General features: G+C 34.7%; 1 long non-coding RNA gene across 1 annotated transcript in view; it reads right to left on the bottom strand.

Moving 5' to 3' along the window:
• The window catches only part of LOC308554743, a 281,185-nt gene that overhangs the window by 107,363 nt on the left and 148,468 nt on the right, over positions 1 to 25,354 (bottom strand). The window lies entirely within an intron of this gene.

Genomic DNA, 25,354 nt, shown 5'->3' with positions numbered 1-25,354 from the left:
CATTATATCAAATTCTCAGTGTGATTATTATAGTTGGCTACTGCAGTTCTTAGATACTTTCTGCACTTGATAGTTAATCCACCTCACTGCCCTGGTTTTCCACAAAACTTTCACTATTTTCAGTCTCATTTACTAGATCCTCTTTCCAATTTCGAAATGTTCCTGTGCCTCTTTTTCTCTGTTCTTGGTACCTTCTTTTTTTTATATCTCTCTCTAGGTGATCTCATTCATTATTTTACATTTAAATACCATTCATATTTTGATAACTTCCAAATTTTATTCATAGTTCTGATTGCTCTCCTGAAATCTTGAATCATATATCCATGTAATTGCCTGACCTGGCAATTACAAATTAAATTAGTAATAGGCATCTGAATATTACTTAGATCTAAAATATATACTTCTGCCTCCATAGCTGCTCTTCTCTACCTGGCACCCATTACCCTCATCCAAATGCTTGCCCCCAAATTTAATGCCATTCTTGAACCATGTCTTTGACTCATATCAAATGCATCAGTAGATCTCTCTCTTAGGTCACAGGTTCCAGTCAATAACCTTTGTCACCTGGACTACTGTTATAGCCAACTTAGCTCCCTGTTACCTCTCTTTCCCAGCTACAGACTCCTCCACAGAATCTGAAAGACCTTTTGAATGTGTCAAACATATCATATCACTTCTCCATTAAACTCTTCCAATAGTTGTTATAACACATTGAATAACATATGACAACCTTACAATGGCTACCTCACCAAATTAACTTGCATCCCCAGTCTTCCTGAATTATATATGTTTCCCTTGCTCATGTTATTCAGTCAAGACAGCCTATTACAATTCTTTCAATGCACCAGACAAATACCAACTTTAGTTTTGAGCTTGTTCTTTCTTCCACTTTTTTCCCAAATATTGGCATAGCACCAGGTCACACTTCATTCGAACGCATGCTAAAATGTCACTTCATAAGAAAGCCCTTCCCCGACCTATCTTATTAAAAACTTCACTATCTTATTTTAAAATTTCTTATTAAAAAATTATTCAACATAGTACTGGAAGTGGTAGCCATAGCAATCAAAGAGAAGAAATAAAAGGCATCCAAATTGTAAAGGAGGAAGCAAAACTGTCATTATTCACAGATGACATGATATTGTCCAGAGAAAACCCTAAAGACTCCACCAAAAAAAAAACACCCACAAAAAAAACTAGATCTAATAAATGAATTCAGTGAAATAGCAGGATACAATTTTTATATACCAATAATGGGCTCCCAGAAAAGGAAAGAAAAAAAAAAAAGATATCTAAATATCTAAGAGCACTGGATGAAAGGCTGCTAGAGAGACAGATTCAGGTGGGACACAGCACCTTTCCAATGGTGGCTGCCTCAGGCCCCTCTCTTGGGGAGAGGCTTTTCCCAGTTCTTCGATGTCCCCAATCTTTCTCCTGAGTACCCAGCTGGATCTGTGGAGGAGAGCCTGCTGGTGGAAGCAAACTCCCCTTGCTTGTGTCTGTTGCTCCTGGAGATTCTACACCCTTACACTGCATTGCAATTGCCTTTGGCCATGTGTTAAGGTTTTACTGAATTATTACCAACTAATAGTTTTTCCAAGGGCTGCCCAGGGAAAGGAAGTTCAGATGGTCCACTTCTCCATGGACATATTCATCTTTCCTTGAATTTTAGATGAGTTTTTTGTCCTGTGACCTCAGCTCTCTATGTGTTCCAGAAACATTATATTTTATAGCACATCTTGTTTTTGCATGTTATAAAGATGACAGCAGTGTTCTTTCCAGCTTTATGTAACCTAACCTGAAACTGAGAATCCCTCTATTTATTATTTTATCTTTATCAGAGGTTCACATTTTCGTGCATTTTTACATGCATTTTAACTTTTGACATGCTCAAATTTCTTTTTTTAGTAAAGGTGCAATAAATATTGAACTGTTTAATGTGTTTGCCTTATTGTCTTTTTCCCCCAATAAGGGCTCATCCTTTCTTTTTGCAGGGAGTTAAGATGAAGCTAATCACAACTCTAGCTGATCTGGGACTGGGTTGAAGATTTATTTAATTTCAATTCAGTTCTGAATTGAACTCCAGCTGGGCCCCTGAACTTAAGCTTCTGATAACGTTGTGATATCTCTCTCTGCTTTCCACTCTCTACTCACAGATACTTACTTAGCAAATTCTTATGGGTTATAGCTGTCTGACCACGAGATTTATTTTTACACTGGGCCTCTTCCAGCTTCCAGGCAGTGATACCAGCCCAGACTTTATTATAAGCATAGCTTGTTTCTGCTCATCACAGAGAAGTTGCTGCTTCTGTGGCATGCTGTTTCTCTTACCCTCCCTCAACCATAGCCCCTGGCCATTTGTCACTTATGAAAGGCTCGTTTCTCTTCAGAATTGGGCACACTATGCGTCGCATCCAGTACAGTTAGATGACTTTGAAGCCAAGTATTGTTTACCCAGTGTTTTAGGTATGGAACTACCTAGATGGAACCGGGTATATCAGACACTAATTTTTAATGTTCTAAAAAAATACCCAATATTTCCTATTTTAAACCCCCCCTATTCTAGCTTAAAGGGTTCACATCTACATTTAGAGTGAAAGGTATTTGTTTTGTTTTGTTTCATTTACTGCCAAAGTAAATAATTAAATCCCCCATTGTGCCTAAGTGAAAATGTTGCTGAGCCAACATAACTTTCTTGTCACGCTAACACCATTTCCCATTTAAAAACCACATATGGCTGGTTGGTAGAAACACCTAGCAGCAAAATAAATAATTACTGCAATCTCTGTGTTAGATATTCCTTTATCTCCATAACAGGATTTAAGAGCCATTTTTGAGTAAGGTGTACTCTCTAACGTTTACAGAGCTCATATTTTGCTATACTTGGTGTAAAATTACTTACTAATTTAACATTTTCCAAAGGATTTGGGCATGATTCAATATAACTTGGTTAAAATAAAATCAGGTCATTTTTGCACTCTTGTGCAGAAGGAATTATTTCATTTTCCAACTTTCTTTGTTAAATAAGATATTTATCTTTGAAATATGCCCCTAAAATATAGACATGATTGTATATTTAACTCTGTCTGATAAGTATGAAATGAAATTAAACCATTATAATACATGAGTAAAATTAGATATATGTTGAATCTTGGATTTTTTTTTTTAACCAAAATTTCACTTGACTCTCTGTAGGTCACTTCAATGACCTATATTTTATAGCACGTGATTTGTTCTAATAAGAAGCATCCTAAATCATTGATTCCTCTACATGCCTCCAAATGCCTTTAAAGTAAATTATGCATATTTATTTTTCTATAAATCACTAGTGAATAACTCTGTGAACTGTGATAATCATCAGAAATATATGTGTGTACAAATTTTCTATTTAGTGAAATAATCTTTAAAAGAAAGTACTTTGCTGATCCATTAGCATAGACCAACAATCTTCAATCTGAAAAGTAAAACATTTCATCAGTCAACTCAGTATTTAGATTATTTAATACCATAATTGTACCTACTTTAAAAATTCGAATAAGTTACAAGAATATTTAATGTTTATCTGAATGTTTGACATAATCACATTATTTTAATAATTTCATATTAATATTTTAAGTATTGCTCTAAACCCATGCACATTGCAACCCTTTAGGTTGAGGTAAAAAGAATATTGAATATAAAACAAAATAATTTACCTCTTTTTAAAAATGTCTATATTATATCAGTGCTTTGTCTCCTTCCAGAATGTATTTGGTTCCTCTGTTCATTGTACAATGACTAATAATTTAAAACCCCCTATAAACAATATTAATGCTTTCATTTCCCTTATTAATTACTGTCTATAAAATAAGTTCTAAAATATTTCAGGTTCAGAAGAAACTTTAGCATATAGTAGGAGATGAGGGTAATAGATAAAAGTGGAATTATTACAGTCACCATTGTGCTACACAACTCTGAACTTTAGAACAGGCCTGTATTAAGCTATTTATATGAAAATTCCTTACAATATTTAAATAGATGAATCTTTAATTGGCTTTGTCATGTATCTCTCAGTATTGTCATGATTCACTGATGATGGAATTGCTTGGAAAGACACATAGAGAAACATTCTGCAGCATTAAAAATACCCTCTCACTTGATTGTAGTGGTGTTTACCAGGAAATATAAATTACCTAATTTATATTTATTATTTTTTCAACTGAACACTATGATCTATGAATTGTTTTATATTGATATTGACTCAATAAAATATATAATAAAACTAATACAATAGATCTATATTAGCATGTTCCTAGGGCTTGACCACATGAATTATTTCCTAAGAATGAATGCACAATTAAATTCTGTTTAAATACTACAATGTTGAATTACCTATTTAGATAGTGTTTAATGTATAAAGTTTAGCTTTGTGGATAAAATGGGATACATACAGTGTATAATTATAACAAATGCCACAGAAGATTTGCTAATTACATATAGAATATATTCTGCTGCAATCATTTATTTCTGCAATGGAAGTACTGATATGTATTTTAACATAATGTTCCTCTTTAGAAAATTATAAAAATAATATGAAAGAAGGAAAAGATGTGTATATTAAAAGGTGTTCTTCCAAAAGTTTTAAAAATGATTCTTTCTGTTTGATAGGAGCAGTATCACTGGGATAGTCTCATTAGTACAATGTTAATGTCAGTTCCTATCATAAAAGTTATCCCTGAGTATCACAACTTCCATCATGAAATTACCAGAGAATGTCTGCTGCCAATTTTTTCTCAGAGTGCATCTATGATTGCAGCAGAATATAGTCTACATATAATTATCATTCTCATATATTGAAACAATGTGTTTAAGTTCCTATGTGTTAATCTTTATTACCATATTCGTTTACTATTGCAAATATCAGGAGATTTTTAGCTGTTATAATACAATTAAAATAATAACAAAGATTACCAAAATTACATGGCTTATAATGAGTAAAGATAAAAATACATGGTTTCTATATGACTCCCAGAATTAGTGTTCCAGCTAGAAATTGTAATCAAAAATACAAAATGACCCACTTTTTATTCTAGAAAGCTATTATTTTTGTACCCATACAGAGTTCAGGTACTGTATTCAATACAACTATTCATCATGTCAACAAGTAATTCTTAGCTGCAAAATTAATACATGATCAGTAACAGCCTTTTTAACATAACTGGATTTAAAAATATATAAACATGAGACAATATTAAACATTTAAAAATATGCATAGAATGTATACAATGCAAACATACATACAAATAAATACATATGACTTACTGCATATGTATAATAGGCTGCTGATTAAATACATATAAGAGAAATGAGCATAATCAGACTACATATTTAATATGATTTGTTATTGTCTGTAGTTTTTAAAAGCCGTTTAAAGTTTTGAAAATGGTTATAATTTCTTTTTAAAAGATTTTGATTTAAAAGAAGCTCTTTCCTATTTAAAATACCTTAAAATAGCCTCACAATCATTTTAGCTTCTTTAAGAGACAGTCCACATTTTAGATGTCAGTGTTAGAAGCTGATAAAATAATATTTTGCTCAACCTGACATGTGCAATTTGAATTAATCAATGGCTACCCTTTATAAATTACTGTTGGTGAAGCACAGTGAAAAGAAAATTGGTCTACAAATATCTATTTAACTACTCAGGTAGTAAATACCTGCTGTCATCTATCTATTCTCAAGTGTACTGGCTTCATTTATCCTGCCTGAGATTCAAGACAGCCCTGAAGTTTATTTCAGAAAGCAGTGAACCCAAAAATCCACCTCAGAAAATTTTGAATATCACCCCATTCACTAGTGCAATTTTGGAGCCTGTAGAACTTCATTAACTCTCACATTTCTTCTATGACATATTTTGAAAGAATTGGACAAAATACACAAATAGAAACAGAAGTAACAAAAGTTAAAATATAAGTGCAACAAAAGTTATGTTTTAGTCTTTGCACCAATTTGCCATATATCTTAATTTGATCCCCGGTAGGTTACATAATATTCCTTTCTTAATCTTCCCTTACCAATTACAATAACTGAGCTTGCCAATATCGCCAGATGAAGTGAACCAATAAATTGAATTGCCTCCACAATAGTTTACTCTTAAAGTAATATCTATGACATTACTGTTTGGAAGCTGTTATCAGAAATAGCAGGAGCTGCAGAAACTTCATATTTCAGATAAAGGGCTGTACTTAAAAACTAGATTTCTTTACTTTTTGCACATGAATCATTATTTCTCTTCATCCCCACGAGGACCTTTGCAATTCCTAATTTCCCTGCTTGCAGTAATATTCTCTAAATAATTTCATGGCTGCAATTTCCTTAGTCTTCACATCTTAACTCACATGTCGTCTCCTCACAATTTCCTTTAATAAAATTAGTATAATCTTTATAATACTACTCAGTGTATAAATTTATCTCCTTGCATTTATTCAACATTTGTTTTACTATATCATGTCAGTTCTATGGGAGCAGGGATCATTTCTTTTTAAATTAAGACTAATCTTTTAGGGCAATTTTAGGTTCACAGCATAATTGAGAAGATAGACTCCTCCATTATCAACATCCCCAACGACAGTGGTCTTCCCAAGTGGCTGCACCATGTTGTATTCCCACCAGCAATAAATGAGAGTTCCTGTTGCCCCACATCACCAGCATTTGCTATTTTAAGTGTTTTGGAGTTTTTGCCATTCTAATAGGTGTATAGTGGTATCTCATGGCTGTCATAATTTACAATTGTCTAACAACATATCTTTTCAAATCTGACATACCATCTATATATCTTCTTTGGTGAAGTGTCTGATTGCTCATATCTTTTGGGCATTTTTTTTTTAAATAGGTTGTTGATAGTTGAATTTTAAGGATTCTTTGTTTTGGATACAGTCCTTTATCAGATGTGTCTTTTGCAAATATTTTCTTCTAGTCTCTGGTTTATTTTCTCATCTTGAAAGTAAGTGTCTTTTGCACAATGGAAGCTCTTCATTTGCATAAAGTCTAATTAATCAATTTTTTCATTCATAGATCATGTCTTTATAACTAAAATGATCCTAAGTCACATGTCTCCTAAGTGGACTTTTTTTTTCTCATCTACCTGTCACTTCCAAAACCTACTAATCCTAATAACCAAAGAATTGCGTGAATAGGGATGAGCAATTGAAAATTTTCAAAATAATCTTAGAGTCATCCATTATGCAAGTGATAGTTACATGGCATGTTAAATGCATTTATTTTTATCAGCTTTAGTGAGGTATAAATTTATACCAAAAAACTGCACATATATTTACAATTTAATGGGTTTGGACATTTGCATACACCTATAATACCACGCTACAATCAAGATAATAAACGTATCCATCACCTCCAAAAGTTTTCTCCTACCCCTTAGGTTTTGTTTGCTTTGTGTTAAGGTCTACCCTCTCAACAGAATTTGTGTGTTCAATGCAGCATTGCCAACTGTAGGCACTAAGAGATATTTGTACTTCCAAGTTGATAGCAGCATCATTCACAATAGTCAAGATATTGAAACAACCTAAATTTCCATCAATGCATGAATGGATAAAGAAAGTGTGGCACATACATACAATGGACTATTATTCAGCCTTAAAAAAGGAGGAAATCCGCCATATGTGTCAGCATGAATGAACCTGGAAGACAGCGTGCTATGTGAAATAAGCCAGTCATAGAACAAATACTGCAGGATCTCACTTACATGAGCTATCTAAAACAGTCAAACTCATAGAAGCAGAGAATAGAACGATAGTTGTCAGAGACTGGGGGAAAGGGGGAGCTATTCAAAAGACATACATTCTAAATGTATATATTTGAAACAGCCTTAGACATTACATTTTGTTAATATCCTGCCCTTTTTCTAACAAAGCAACTGCATTACTTCTTTAATCCCAGGTTCCTAAATCCATGGGTACAGTCCATTTGAGGATACATTCTTTAATCACAATTATTATTTAATGTCTACAGAATTATATAGAGCAGTGGAAAGGGAGTCATCCTTGTAGATAAACAAACACTAAATGCACTAAAAGAACTAATCCACTTTATTTCATTTCTTTGTGAATTATACCCTTTAGTAATAGTAAAGAATAAATCTATACAAACAATAGAAGAATTGCTTACAAAATTTCAGAGACTTTTCTTTCAGAAAAACATGTTTGCTTATATGGTGTTCTACCCTTCCACCAAGAGTGCTTTACAGCCTAGAGGCAGGAGAAATGCTCTACATAGGATGGAAAGACATTTAATAAGGAAGCTGGAGGAGGTTTACAATTTTCTCAGTAAGCAGATTCTAAAACCTAAGGCAGCTGTGTATGGTAGCATGATATTACAGTGGAAGTGAGGGAAAATGAGTGTTTCTCATGGGTGGAACTCTAGGCTATTAATTAAACAATTTCTGCAGGATCCTCACATTCTTATGAATGTGAATGACAGCTCAGTTTAATGGGAAGGTGTATCCTCTAACATCAATCAATTAAATCCACACTTAGCAATATTATACTGACGTTCTCAAATTCATATGCAGCCCTTTATACTGCCGAACTATCCTCTTTAACTCTGTGCATCATGTTTATTTCTAATAATTGAATTTCTTATCTTTGAAATGATTCAACTGTGGGTGATAACATTATTATGTAAAATATATTAATTGCTCTCCTAGGGTTTAGAACATTTTAGTGCATGTCAAGCTTTGAAAATGTCCTAGGGGTGTAATTATGTCATTATGTTCACATTTTGAGTTATATCCCATTGCTTAATTATTTGTTTTTAAAGGGATGGCCTCATCATATCATAAGCTGCTCTTTGCATTGCAGTCCATGTTCATAAAACATAATGAAAGTGGAACAAAGAATCACTGATTGACTTAAGGTAGGATGTTAATTTATCCCTATTTAACCTGTAACCTGTACACATACTATATTGGCCTTGTGAAGCTATCCAATGTTGTTTCTCTAGCTCCTGGAAGGACTCACACTTGAAACAAAGATCAGTAACGCAACAAGATGAGGGTTACATTTACAACTATGTTTACCTGTTTCTTGTTTCTTAACATTTATATCTGGAACCCCTAAAGAATAAGCTGTAATTTGATGGAACAAAATTTTTCAGTGCTTTCATGGCATAAAGTTATTTCAATTTTCTACTTTATTTAAGAAATAGTAAAAATTCATTTTATTTTTCTGCTTTATTTTTTTCAGATAGAATGATAATTTTATAAACTAAGGTTTGATTTATTCTTTGATTCTTATTGTTATTTCTTAGTAAAGTGTCAAGTCTCCATCCCTAGATGGGGCTAAAAGGCTTATGGTCATCGTAATTTCTTGACAGAGGCTCATGATACATAGCTTTGAGTGAATAGATGGATTGTATTTCTGAGAGGCAACAGCTTGGGAAGTAACTCCTCCAACAATTAGGATAGACCATCTACCGATGGCCTATCAATCCAAAGTGGTTGGAAAAGCTGGGGCCTATGGGTATGAAACTGTAAAGAGCAAGAATTTTCCACCCCAAAATATATCTCTTTGATATGAGGATTGTGTTAGGCTGATTATTTTCATTAAATAAGGCTCAGGAAGAGCGCTTTTGAACTCCCCCTTAATGGCCTAAAAGAATTTAGATTGAGGGCCTGTTCCAGGAAAAAGAACTATCAGCAGAAATAACTACAAAAAAGTATGGTTTAGGTGTGGTAGGGAGAGCCTCTGCAGGGCTTGGAGACCAACTTTCTCTGCATTGTCTCTGCATGGCCCAGCAAACATTTATTTACCAAACATTTGCTTTCCCACCTCCATGTGAATTGTCTTCTCCCCCTTTGAAATTCCATACTCCTACTCCTTCTCCTTAGTTCAAAATGGCAATAAAGCCTCAATTGCCTGACTGTGGGCCTCATATTTATATGGAGTGCCCTTATGTACAAAATTAGAATTGATTTTCTCCTGTTAATCTATTCGAGTCAAGTTAATTCTTAACTACCCAGAAGAACCTAAAATGGCAGAGGAGAATTTTTTCCTCCCCAATGAAACCAGAGAAACAGAAAACAAAAATTGATACCAAACAAAATATCCAACAAAGGATTAAAATAACGGACAGGACCCCAGAGAAGTCAAAATGACTGAGGTATGAACTTCCTCTCTCCTTACCTCCCTCCTTCCCTTTCTTCCTTCCTTCCTTTCTCTTCCTTATTTGAAGGCTATCTATCATCTATCTATCAAATAGTACTATAAATATTGTAATGCATCTTAATGTTTGTATGACATGCAAACCTGAGCACACATGCAAACATGCTGAGGTGGGCTTCATTCAGAGATAGTCAAACATCTGAATTGTAAGCTCTGTGTGATTGAGAAGCTAGGCAGGGCAAAGGGACCCCGGAGAATCCTCCTGTGAGTCACTGGGAGATGATGGTGGTTAGTTCCGAGAGATAATTTAGAGTTGCAGTTATTCTTTAGAGGATAGCTGTACCCTTAGGAGGGCTGGGAAGAATCAACATGGAAAGAAAGTTTCTCTTTCTCTTGAGAAAGATCCTCTTTTATTCTTAGAGATGTAGAATAAATATATCAGGCTTTGTCATAAGCATGAGCCCAGAGTATACATAACTACTTGTTTTTAGAAAGATGTTATTTCTATGGATATGTTTTTGCAATTAAAAGCATAAGAGCATTTGTAAATTATATTTCAAAAACCCTTTTAGAAGCACTGATAATCAGGGACTGGCATAGGGGCAAGTAAACATGGCTCTTTTTACAATGGGACCTGGGTCTTTGAAATAAGGGGATTATATTGGGTGGTACTCATGGGAACTAGGGGAGTGGAAGTGTTAGAGGAGTTATTGACAGCCTGTTAATTACCAACAGCTCCTGGCAGGACAGACAGACAGGAGCTGGCACCTTCTGAGAAAAATCCATAAACCTTTCTCCTCCAGTAAGTAATAAGACATGGCAAGTAAGTTTCTACAAATGTTGTTCTCTTTTTGCAGGTGTTATAAATAGTATGTTTTCATTTACAAAGTATTTTTCAACCATACTATAAATGGCTTTTGCACTGGGACTTGGTTTATATTCTGTTCATTTATTTTCTCTCCTTTTCTAGGGGTTGTAAATTCTTTGGTTTTTCTCGGTTAAATGCATTTTCTCTCTTTTCAAAAACAGAGGCCAAATCAATATTCACACGAATAAAAGCTGATTTATTAGAATAATGGATTTGAAACCAAATCAAATGAAAGCTGCCAGCCACTGGATTTTTCTTAACAATTAAAAATAAGAAAATTGAATTAATATTTAACCTTTCATTTTATGGCCAGTTTGAATGTTAATTGCTTGAAGAGCTACAAATTTACTCTTTATAAACATTATCCCACTGCTGAAAATCACATTGCCAACCAGTGTGTATTTTTTTTTCCAGTTAAAAAAAACACAGTTTGCTTTCTAGTCAAACAAAATGCAGCAGGTGATTTTTAATAAGAAATCATTTGCCATTGTGATTGTGATTGAGGGTGCAATGGATAGGAGGCAGAGTTTAATAGGAAGACATTTACAACCAGATCGTCATGACCATCTTCTGTCTTGATGGTACTTTTAATATTTTGGAAGTAGTGATATAGAAAATTCTGAAAATTCAATAAACTTACTGGAGTTAGAAAAAGAGAGAAATAAGTTCAAACTACTGAAATCTAATAGTTTAAGGCCTGAATTAGACATTGCTCAGAATAAAATTGCTGAGCGAGCTTTACTTTAAACAAGAACAATTAAGTACTGAATTTACTTTCCATAGTTCTCTTTGATAATTAATAAACTGTTACTCTTTCATACATCCTGCTTCCATCAGCTGAAAAGGATAGTAAAATTATAATGATAAAATAATTCTAATAATCAAAAGCATAAGAATTATATAAGGCTGTAATAATAAAGACAAGTAACAAAACTTCAGACAAGGTGAAGCAAAGCTCTTCATTTCTATTACTTTTGGTTGCACTAGTTGAAGAGTAAAATGGTAGAAGAAGATTTTATTTGGTACCCTTAAAGGGTTGGTAAAAATTATCATAGCTGTATAGTAAAAGCAAATTCTAACAGCCAAGGTTATGATCTAGGACTATTTTGATTACCCCTTAAACACTAGTTTGGGAAGATGCCAGTCAATCATCTATGACCCAAATATTCACCAAGTCCTGTTTTGTTTGATATGGTGGGTGGTAATTTTTTAAATTGATAATTTACAATTAAGAAAATCCCATTTAAAACCTCCAAATGTTTAGTTTTTCTCAACAAAACTTCATGTGCCTAGAGGTTAATAAAGGTTACAACCATTAGACAGGGCATATGCTCTCTTCAGTGCCACAGTCTACATCTGTTCCTACTGGTTCCCTCCACTAAGCCTAGCTATTGTTGGATGAGCTCTTCTCTGGGCCTGCAGGGGTGGCCCTGCCCCTCTGTACCTGGGCAGCAGCTCATCTTCAGGAAACTAGGTATCCTGACAGCCCAGGCCTCTGCATCGGTGACTGCCTTGGTTTCATCCTTTCTTCATTCCATACATCTGTTTCTTTCAGTCCAGGCTGACAGTCACTTTTATGATAAAACATTTTCAAAATTTTCTGTCAGCCTCCTGTGTACTTCATGGAAGTCCAAGCCACCAGATGAGAGGGATTTTCAAAGATCTCTCCAAGATAACTGCATCTCTATTCCTGACTTCTGCTGACACGTTTGACTGGATCCATAAAGCACATCCTAATCTCTTTAGGAAATTGTTGTCTAGCCACAGCCTTTGCACTGTTTCCAGAACACACTGCATGGATAGGCTGAGCATTTTCCAAATCATTATGTGCTGGTTTATTTTTGCTTAGCAGTTGCTTCTTCAATTTATCTCTCTTCTTCCATTTTAGTATTTTTCAGCAAGAAAAACAAACAGGCTGTACCTTCAAAGTGTTCCTTGGAAATCCTTGCAGCTACATAACTAAGTTCATTGCTCACAAGTTCTCTGCCACTTAGAACAAGGATCACTTTTCCTCCAGTTTCCAAGAACACATTCTTCAATTCCATCTGATCCTGTAGCAGAATCACTTTTACCATCTATATTTCTGCCAACAGTCTCTTCAAGGCAACCTAGGCTTTTTCTATCATGCACCTAAAAATTATTCCAGCCTCTACCCATAACCCATTTGCAAAGCTACTTCTACATGTTCAGGTATTTGTTATAGTGGCACTGCACTTCTAAGGACCAAAATCTTTATCAGTATTTTTAGGAGTGCCGCAACAAAGTGACACAAACTAGGTGGCTTAAAACTACAAAATGTATTGTCTTGCAGTTCTGGAGGTTAGAAATTTGAAATCAAGGTTTTGGATTAGGGGTCCACCCTACTTCACAAGTATGACTGCATCTTAACTAATTTTATCAGCAATGATCTTATTTCTAAATAAGGTCACATTCTAAGGTACTGGGTGTCAGGGCTTTCTTTTGGGTGGGGGCACAATTCAACTGAGAGCAATTTCTATACCCATATTTTTATCAAAAAGTGAGAAAAACAGAAGACATATTGAGAGAGCTGCTTGATTTCCCTTGAACCTTGACCACTTCTCACGTGCCTATTTCTTGCCCGGTACCTCTAAGGATTTGGTATAGTGGCTTGTGGCCAGGAAAGGCTTATATGATGGGATATAGATATAGCTGGATACAAACTCACCAATAATTCTTTAGGCTTATAAATGAATATATTCATTTGTATTTCAATAGTAGTTTATATACCTAAATAATACTGCAAATGTTATATTCAATATGCAATATGAGATTTGCTAAGATGCTCAAAAGAATGCAATCCTTAGGTCAAAATAATATATAAGTTTAAGGATACTGTAGGATCTTCAGATCAAACAAGACTTTCCTCAAGTAAGGAAAACTGAGTGTAAGGAAACATGCTAATAAGGAAAATAAAACATATGCCCATGCAATAAGGTGTCTTTTTGAGATCATTATTACTATCTCTTAAATACTAAAGTTTCTTTTCCAATGAATATAAGAAATCTAAATTATCAAAGCACAGTTGTCCAAATGCCTATTTAATAGACATAAAGATGTTTTGCACATGAAACAAAGCAGGAAATGAATTGTACTTGCTGTGAAATGTTATATAGACATTAAAAATTGGGAATAACTGTTTGCCACCATGATACCAGGTACAGTGAAAACAATGAATTCTGCCCTATAAATAATTTAACTGGTGGAAATTTAATCTTCTTTAAATGTAATTATAATGAGTTTTCTCAGGATAGTTTAATATTCTCCCCAGCCTTCCCTCTCTTGCTGTGATCATTATTACTATATTATAATATTGTGTTAGTTTTCCTCATGAACAAACAGACTGATGGTCAATTAATGCCCAGAATGGTATTAACTTTGAGCCCCTTGTTACTATATCTTGTACTGTTCCAGAATGGAAGTGGGTGAAAAGAAAATGTCTAAGCTGGGAAAAGACTGAATTTTAAAGACAGATATAGTTTGTAAAAGAGATATTTTCATTTGCAAGTTTTTCCTAAAACACACTGCTTTCAAGGTTTTGACCATCTCAAACTACTTTCTTTACCAGACTGAACTTCTGGGAAGTGCATCGGGTTCATTTTTTAACAAGTGACAAAAAAATCATTATACGCAATATTATAATATCCACTGTTAGCATTAAACCACCAAAAAGACTCAAATAATAAATAACTGTGTTGTTTTTCCCCTCATCTTCCCATGATGTCCCTATGAGAAGCTCATTCTTCATCCTAGATTGGGGTCCAGCCTTCAAGCCTCACCTTCTACATTAGCCTCAGGTGGCCCTGCGCTGTAAGTCCTCCGGTACGTAGCGTCCTCTTGCAACCCTGCCACTACCTGTCATTCCTCAAGCCCACTTTCATTGAGCCTCAAACTATGTCTGCTCTCTGTAAGTTTGAAATGCTAACATCATTTCCCACTGAAATTTCTCCATTTCCTTCTTATAAGCTGTCCACTTCTCTAAGGAATCATATTTATAAAATGCTGTCTAAGGTACTAAGACAGACTGCTTTAGAAAAAAAAAGCAGAGGTGTGTCCAGGTTCTGAAGCTTATAAAATTTGATGTGTATGCTGTAAGAAAAAGGCAGAATAATTACAATTGTTAAATTGGGTTCCAGAGTGACTATATAAATCACCATATATAACAAATTTCAGAAAATTGTAAATACTACAAGATCACATAATTCAGAAAACTATATTTTTACTAATGACTATTTTACTATCTCTATAATACTAGTCAAATCAAAACAATTTTGTGATATTACTATCAATGTAAAAATAAAAATATAATTCCATCTTCTAGAATAGTCAATGAAGACTTTTATTATTAAGTGTTATTTAGAAAAGTTTCTTTCAGCTTCAAACTTGTTAAAGGTTTGTTTCCAAATTTGACAACACCTCTTTTGAGTTTCTTTCATGTATGAACCATAATATTACAGGACTTTTTTTTTCTTTCTTGTGCAATGTCTAGCCTTAAATATTTTTTGAGGAGAACACTATTTGTTCATGAAATCATCATTTTAATGCTTCTTGGTTTATTATCCCCATCTTCAGTATTTTGTGTCATTCAGCTATAAATTAATAAGAATCTTTAAATATATGACTGTGCAAGTCACTTTAGGCTGAAGCAAGAGCATGAGTGAAGGCACTGTCAAGCACAGACAGAGTGAGGGGAAGGGTATGGGTGGAACAGAAGTGGATAAAGGAACTGAAGCACATGTGTAGTCAGATAAGGAGATGGGTGATACTGTCAAATTTAAAATTGACTAGAGATCAACCAGAATGCTTTTAGAAAGTTCTTTTTTTTTTTATTGATGAGAGAGAGAGAGTTTTCTTGATCCACTTATTTATGAATTCAATGGCTGCTTCTAATACGTGCCCTAAGTATCAAACCTGCAACCTTGGCATATTGGGATGACACTCCAACCAACTGTGCTAACCAGCCAGGCCAGAATGCTTTTAAAATAAAAGGTCTGTTGACAGATCACTAAACCTAAGGCAGATGATATTGCATATTGTTATGCTCATTAACAATAACATCAGCAGGACTAAAATTTAATCTTAGTGCTCCCCTTGTTAGCCTGTGGAAACTTGTTAGCAATAACTAAAGTATACACATAGAAGTACCTGCAATATCTCACACACACACACACACACACACACACACACACACACACACACACACACACACACACACCCCAAACCTAAATTAATGTGTATCCCCCAATTTAACTTTCCCTTAGTTGGATTCCCAAAATGACTGTGGTTATTCCGAAGGTACCTCTTAAAACAAAAATTACACCAGACAAAGTTAAACAAGCAAGGAGGACTTTATTCAAGGCTATTGCAATAAAGGAGAGAGCAGAATGCAGTATGAACTTGACTCCACTGAAGCAAAGGGCACAAGAAGTTTTAAGACCTGAGGTGGGAAGGCCATCTGCGTTTGTTAATTGGCTTTACTCAAAGCCAGAGTAAACTTTCTCAAACCCTCATGACAGAAGGTAGTTTTACACCTCAGAGCAAATGCCCACCCAAGTCAGGGCCCTCCTCTCCTACTCCTGACAGAGATGGAGAGACAGGTGTACCGTCTTCCTTGGTGACTGCATTCCATAGAGAGATGAATTCCAGGTCCTTGAGAAAGACAATCCTGGGTTGTACAACAGGTAAGAGGCTTTTAAAAAGATTGACTTCTGAAAGGGGCAAGAAAGACTCTACAAGTTCTAAAACAAATGTTTTAGCACAAGCGAGTTCAGTGCCTAGAGTAGGAAGAAGACTAACCTTAATCAAGAGGAGGGGAGGTTTTAGGGCTGGCTGCCTTGATCATACCCTCTGTAAGGAGACTGGGGAGGGAGGAGGCGTCTAAACAGAAGGACAGTGGACTGAAACATTAAAATATTTTTATAGAAGCATGCACATGAGAACACACTCCTAGGGTAACCTCGGTGCATTTGAAGGTGCCTGAGTAAGGGAAGGACAGTGAAGTTTAAGTTTCTTTCCCATCCCAGTATATCTACCACTGTGAATGTACATGGGGCATTGAATTTGAATCAGGCTCAAATCTCAGATCTGTCATGCATGAAATATTCTCTTGGAAAAATGTTTCATGCTCACTCTGTCCTTTATTCTTTAGATCTAGTTCAATGGCAAGTTCTAAAAATTCAGCTTTCCAGGGGGTTCTCGTTTCTTCTCTTCCATATTTGCAGCTACTATGCTGGTCCAGACATCATGATTTTTCACATACGGCAATGTTAACACCACTCAGTCACTGCACTCCTGCTAATGCACAGGATCCCCACACCACAGCCATCTTTCAAAGCTTTAAACAAATGTTGTAACTTGCCTGTTTACAACTTCAAAGATATTCCCATTTCACTTTTAAATAAATCCACACTCTGTCCCATAGCCTACAACAGCCCAAATGACATGTCTCCTTCATTTTGTGTATTCCAGAAATACTGATCTGCTTTCATGCCTTGAGTATATTAAATTTTGTCTTGTCTGAGCATTTTCATAGCCGGATTCCTCTACAAAAACTGAGCATTTTCTATATTTTTAATCATCATCAATATAATGGAGAGAAACATTTAAACTTACTTTGATTATTAGTAAGGTTAAATAACTTTTTATGTGTTCATTTATCATCTTGAATTATTTTTCATAGGAATTCTTCACCTATTCACCTATTATTATTTCTATTGTGCAAAATTTTCAGAGGCTTTTGGGTAAATTTATATATCTTTTTACATATATTACAAATGTATTTCTCAAGTTTTCATTGTTTTTATTCATTGTTTAACATTTTTTTTCCTATATTTAAAAAATTCTATAATATTAAGTCCATCAGATTTATTTGTATAGTTTCTAGTGTATTTTTTTAACCATAATTGCGCTTAGGTTTAGAATTAATGGGAGCTTATGTTCTCTTGTAGTTGGCCTATTTTTCTCAGAGAAATGATAAGCAATGTCATTAACTGAAAATTGGGATAGGAAGAAACTGTTAGTGTTTTGAGAGAAAAAAATAAAGTAAGAAATATTAGGCTAGGAAAAGAGGCATCGGAAACAGTGGGTTTTCTGGGCTACACTAATGGACAATTCGACATTGATGTATTTATTCAACAAATATTTATTGTGCTCCTTCTATATTCTAAGTGTTCCTCTGGGCACTTGTAATATAACAATAAACAAAAGTTATTTCTGATCTTATAAATTTTAAATGAGACCAACAGTAATTTTCACCAGCCATGTCTGTTGGGAAGGTTCATTCACAAATAAGAGAGAACATGGAATTAACTAGAGTTGAGATTTTGCCAGATATTGACATGAGATGAAAAGGGGTAAGGAAATTGAGAGTAAATGGGGAAAAGTGATTTTAATAATTAACTATGGAGGTTTAGCTGGTGAGGAGGAAAGTGAAGACACCAGATTAGTGAGAGAGTGTAAGAACTGGCAGTATTTATGAAAGGTGGATCCTGATGGAAGTGAAAAGATTGCTCAGTTCAGGGCATTAGAAGGACAAGCCTAGATAGAATAAAGATGGAAAGTGTTTGTGAATGCATGTAGATAAAAATTATTGCTTTAAATCCCATTAAGATATTTTTCCCAAGTTGCTTTAATGTCTTAAAAATATATCCCATTACAGAACATTGAACAGATACATGCAAAAGAAATGAAACCAGAGCACCAACTTACACCATCATCAGAGAGATGTGAATTAAAACCATAATGAGATATCACCTCACACCTGTCAGAATGGCTCCATCAACAAACAACAAACAACAAGTGCTGGCGAGGGTGTGGAGAAAGGGAACACTAGTATACTGTTGGTGGGAATGCAGACTGGTGCAGCCACTATGGAAAACGGTATGGAGGTTCCTCAAAAAATTAAAAATGGAGCTGCCATTTGACCAGTAATCCCACTTCTGGGGCTATATCCAAATAAATCCAAAACACTAATTCAGAAGTCTATATGCACCCCTATGTTCATAGCATCATTATTTACAATAGTCAACATCTGGAAACAGCCCAAGTGTCCATCACTAGCTGAGTGGATAAAAACACTATGGTATATTTACACCATGGAATACTACTTGGCCATAAAAAAGAAAGAAACCTTACTTTTGTGACAGCATGGATTCACCTGGAGATTATTATGCTAAATGAAATAAGCTAGTTAGAGAAAGACAAATACCATATGACCTCACTTATATGTGCAAAATAAACTGAGGAACAAAACAGAAACAGAGGCATGGACACCTGGAACAGATTGACAGCTGTCAGAGGGGAGGAAGGTTGGATGGCTGGATGAAAGGTGAAGGGATTAAGCAAAAAAATATATATGTATATAAAACACATAGACCCAGACAACAGCAGTGATAGCCAGAGGGAGGGGGGTGGGGTTAGGTGGAGGTGAACAAAGGGGGCATAAATGGTGACAGAAAGAGACTTTGCTTTGGGCGATGGGCTCAGGATGCAGTGTGCAGATGATATTTTGTTGAGTTGTACACTTGAAATTTGTATGATTTTGTGAACCCATCATTACCATTGTAATTAGATAGTTATTAATAACAGGAAAAAAGTAAAGGGAGGCCAGCCATTACAGGCATGGCCATGTATGCAGATTCACCTGGAAGCTGCAACTTTCCACTCCCTGGGGAACCACTGGTCCATTCCCTGCAAACACTGGGGGAGCTAAGACAGGCTGCTGAGCAGTGAAGCTGGGGTGACCTAGGGAAGGTGCTTGTTTGTCAGTGTAACCTGGGAACAAAGACCGTTGGTTAGAAGGTAGAGCCACTGCAAGTGTGCAAAATCTTAGACTGTTAAAATGTGCAGACTAAGGAACTCTCTCTCTTGTCCCTCTCACTTTGCTCCCGCTTCCTGGAACCCACCCGTGCTCCCTCCATAGGCACAGGACCCTGGAATCCGCAGGGCCTTGGCCATGAGGACCCCACATACAGTGGCCTGCAGCTGGGGTCACAAGTGGGGCTGGCTGGCTGAGCTGTGCTTCAGTGTGGCACTGGGCTCTGGGCGGTGCCTTTAATCCTAGCGTGGCTGAAGACAAAATGGGACTTTTCTCATGGCGGGAAGGAGGGAGATGGGGCCTTGGAAATTCAGGGGTTTAATGCCACAGAAATAAAACTTTCCACGATACTTCACCCTTCTGTGTGGGCCTACAGATATGCTTATTCCAGTGGCACCCCAAGAAGCCCACTTCCACTGGAACTGGTGGGGGCACAGAGTACACCCCACCGATAACACAAAGTCACTCAATTTAAAAAATAAATAAGTAAAATAAAATATGTCCCATACAGATGAAAATATGGAACTTAGTATTAAAAAATAAAAACATTTAACCTAATAATAGAAGTTATTAATAAAATGTATGACTCCAATGAATTAAAAAAAGGTTGTGTTTATAAGTTTATCAAAGCAAATGGTCATAAGCTAAAAATATGCCTTCATGTATTTCTGCCATAAAGAAAGGTGCTCTATAATATAATTAAATTTTTTTGTTAATAGTAGTATCAATATTAGTGTTATTTTCTAGGCAGTAGGGCAGGAAGGCTAATAATATCTAATTTTATTCATGCTTATTTTTAATTAAAAGACAGTGTAGGAAATATGCCTACACTTATTGTCTCATATTTGTGGAAACCTCAAGACGGGAACATGCTCTGTGGCACTTTATTCAATTAATTGATAATTTCTCTGGCAGCAGAAAAAGTTTAATTACCCTCAAACTCGATCTTCAGTTCCTGCTAGATAGAGCATTGTGCTGAGAGCTGGATAAAGAGTGAGACCCCTAAACAATCTATTTGCATCAGCTCTTCTTAATCTAATGTGTAATTTAATCCTCCTTCAGTCTCTGTCTTAAAATACTATTGACTTTCTAAAGGGCTGGAGATAGCAGGAGAAAAAGTCCCAGTACCCAACACATGAATCAAGTGCCCAAGAGTTGTTATTCCAGTAGTTCCTCTGAAACTCTGAGCTAATAAAAATTATTCTGTCGGGGCCTGAGTTTTCTTTCTTTACTGATTTTTAACTTACTTATTGATTTTCAAATGCAGCTAGACAGAAACCAGGTTAATTCAGTGATAGCTTCAGGATATCCAGATACTCCATTTTGCAAATGACAATATTTAGATATATAACTATAAATATTTAAAGAGGCTAGATACAAAAAAATAGATCTTTTTATTTTAATATCTTTCTTTTTAAGTCTGGGGCACATTGGACTTTTATGTTTTGTATTGTTTGTGTCTTTTTGTTAATTCTCATCTGAGGATATTTTTTTCCTTTGCTTTGTAGAGAGAGTGGAAGGGAGGGAGGGAGAGAGAGAGAGAGGAAGAAACATTGATGGGAGAGAGACACGTTGATTGGTTTCCTCTCGCATGAGCCCTGACCAGGGCCAAGGATCAAACCTGCAATCCAGGTTCATGCCCTTGACCAGGAATTGAATCCTTGGTGTACTGACCAACTCTCTAACCGCTGAGCCACACCGGACAGGGCCACAACTGAGTTTTAGGATGAATCAGCATCATTTTATTTTGCTTATTATGTACACTTTCAGTAATAAAATTAAATATTGGGAATTAAATACACTTTTTAGATTTATATTCATGAAAAGCTAAAACTAATTTGTTCATTCTAGCAACTTTTCACTTTGATCTCTAAAAATACCAGACAGTATAGCCCCTTACTTTTCTTGGGAGCTCCCGTTGAGGTACCTCATTGACAAAATTACAAAAGCACATTCCACAATGGACATTTAGAAAAATGTGTAGCAACAAGTTAAGTTTGAGCCAGCAACTTAATGATGCTATTAGTGGGATATAAAATATGCAAGAAACATTTATACAACTCAGGATAGAGTACAATGGTCCTGGTATTCATCTGAAGGGTTTCTTACGAGTATTGTTAAAAAGGTTTTCTTAAATGAAAATTAATATGATGACATTAATATGAGATCTCCACTTATCTTTCACTGACAGTCATAACAGCGACCTAACCAACAGAGAAAGTTTTATTTGGGTGGGGCTCATCTAATTGTAAACACAGGCATCTAATTTAAATCATAATTTGGTAGAATAATACAATAATATTCAAAATCTCTAAAGATTAATTCAGCTAGAACATTTTATAACTCTAAGAAGGAGAATATAAATCATCCTCAAATTTCTATTCCACAAAATGCATTTCTTAAATTTGATAAAGATATTTCTTAAATTTAACATGGACAAATAAAAGTATGATCATGAGCTAAATGAAGAAGTCATTCTAATAAAAACCAAACAAAAAATATTGTGTAAATGAAAATAATCTATCCATCTTGCCAATGGTGTGTACTTAAAACCTTTATTACAGTACATAGTCATTCATTCCTTTGAGCACTCTAAAGTAATGGATTGAGTGTCTTCACTGCAGTCTAAGCACTGGGAATACAGAGATGTATTATGCATTCCAGGAGCCCACAGCCCTAGGGGGATGGACAAGCAAGGAAGACATTATGATATATCATGATAAGTAGCTTAGCTATATTATGCATGGTGTGTTGTCAGCATGTAAAGGTTGATCATTAAACTCAGTCTGAGAGAGAAATGGATTCTACAAGGTTATATTACAACTGAATCAAGTCAGAAAAATAAGAATAAGATCTAGAATGTAAAGGAAACATTATTTTAATAGAGAGATGCACACATATAATACTTGTTCAAATTTTGTATCTCCTTGTAATAGATAATTGAGGTAAGAAATTTTGTCATTTCTATTTTTATGTCTTTGACTTTGTAAAAGTCTTACACACAGTTGGTGTTCAACCCAGGTTATTGAATAAATTAAATGTTAAATAAATAAATCCATCTGATTAGTCACTGAATGTGCACATTATACAAAAATTTATTTACTTAATAAGATATACATTGAATGCAAATGTAAATTAGCAAAGAAGAGACAGAACAGAAAAAAAGTTAAGCAATAAAGAAGTATATTATGTTAAATAAAATTACTAGAAGTGATGTGATATATGTCAAAAATAGGCGTTTGAAGAAACACCAAAGACTATTTGAGTTGAAATAAAAGGAGAGAAAAAGAGATATAAAAATCACATTACAGTAGTAAGGTGGAGGTACTCTATGCTGCATTCATGCCATTGATGAGAAACTTCACAAAGCATGATATCAATGTTGTGCAATTTGAATGAATATAAACAGAGATGTTGAGTCTCAGATGCAAGATAGATGACTGTCATTAACATATAAGAAAATTAAGTAGAAAGCTGAAGTGTGTAATGAGTTACCCTCCTGAAAAGCAGAAACATAAGGAATTCATCTGTCTGCAGCTCAGGATAAATGCTGTAATTAAAGGAAACAAGAGAGAAAACATAATTAACTCCTTAGCTTCCATTTAATCTCTGACTACTCTGTCCAGAAAAATACTCATGAGGCTATAAAGGACATAACAAATGATATTTGGGGAATTTGAGTCCAAATAAGAATAGTAAGGATAGAAGGCCATGAGAAAGAGACATATGGATTTAAGTACATTGACTTGGGCAAGTTACATCCTCAAAAGATTATTATTATCTAGAGATAAGATGCCTGAACTGAGGTCAGGGAACTAAGGGAATAACAGGGAATGGGGGAGCTAAAGATGAAAAAATAATAATGCTGATTAAAACAGAGTGTAACCTACAAAAAAATTTTGAAATTTCCATTATTCTCAAGGAGAGCTCTGTAATAAATAATTTAAAATATTCTTCTCTTTAGAAAGGGTTACAAATATGAAGGGAAGCCAACTTGGTTTTATCTGGAGGTGGTCATAAAAAAATGAATGTATTTTTTAATTTATTCACCTACTAATTTCTCTGCTCAGCAATGTCTATTGAAGGCTTTCCATGTTCTGGCAAGAGTAAGGATTTAGAGTTCTCAGAAAACAAAATTGTGATTCATGTGAAGTACCACATTTGGGGTCAAACAACCAACTCTAAGCATACAATTTTCTAGTTTTGGAGGTAGGAGGGGACATACTTTAAAAAAAAAGTTTTAAAAATGTATATTTGTTCCAAAAGGGCCACTGTTACATTGGGGGGGTGGGAAGAAAGTAAACCCTCTTCATATTAGAGACATTTGAGGTGGTGACTGTTTGAGATTTAGCCCAAAGAAGAGAAAGAAGTCTTTAGAGGAAGCATGACAACACTTCAAATAGGTAACAGGCTAGCATGTGAAAAAGAGAGTAAAAGCAGGATGTAGAAACTAAAGGGCAAAATGTTTAATTGATTAATTTAGAATTGAGGACAGTATATAATCCTTCATTAAATAATCCATGAAGAAGTTAGAGACTACTTATTGGTGATTTTTGGTAATAGTATGATGGGCTAATACAAATGATCCTTCATGTTATATTTAAGCCTAGAACTATAATATTCTGTTAAAATTTATATAGTTCTTTCTTAGTCTCATGTTTAAAAAGTTATTTGGAGAGAACATTGACAGAAAGAATAATTTTTAAAAAATTAATAGAAAATTAATTCAGATTTCTTGAGACAACATGTTTAAGAGACCAAATAATAGTTTATAATTTTCAAAATAGTTTATTCTGAGAACAAAGACTCATTCATAGTTCCTATATGACAATGGGCTCAAATACTATAAAGGATATTCTGCTAGAACAGATAGACTAATAGACTCCTGTTCATTTTTAAGTACTGGATAGGCTTCAGAGAGAGGTTGTAAAACTTTCATCTTAGGGTATGTTTTATGATAGTATTTACATGATATCTACATGGGTTCCCCTTCTATTCCTATTGTATCTGAAAACTTCCTCTTGTTATAATAATGTCAGTCCCCTACAGCTATTGGAATAGCTTCTCCATTGTAAATAATATTTTGCATAATTTAATTTTATGATGGTTATTAGTACTTTATTGGTTATTTTCTGTTAAATAAAGTCAATACTAGCTTTTATCCTTTTGACATTAGTTATGCTAGATTATGTCAATAAATTAAATATCTATATATCCACTTTAAATATTTTCTAATATACATTCTATGCTACTTGTGCATCCTATTATTAAATACTATGAATAATATTCACAAGAATATGAGATAATCTTTAATTATCAAATATTATAAAAACGTAACTGAAAATATTTCTCTTTCTTACTAAATAAGGCTGAAATCATTTAGAAATATAGTTTCTTTTTTAATTCTCACCCAAGGATATTTTTTTCCGTTGCTGTTCAGAGAGAGTGGAAGAGAGAGAGAGAGAGAGAGAGAGAGAGAGAGACATCGATGCAAGA

This window comes from Miniopterus schreibersii (assembly GCF_964146895.1).
Source record: "Miniopterus schreibersii genome assembly, chromosome: 3".
Classification (NCBI taxonomy): domain Eukaryota; kingdom Metazoa; phylum Chordata; class Mammalia; order Chiroptera; family Miniopteridae; genus Miniopterus; species Miniopterus schreibersii.
The sequence above is the reverse complement of the archived record's forward strand: the minus strand, read 5'-3'. Positions and strand labels throughout refer to the sequence as shown.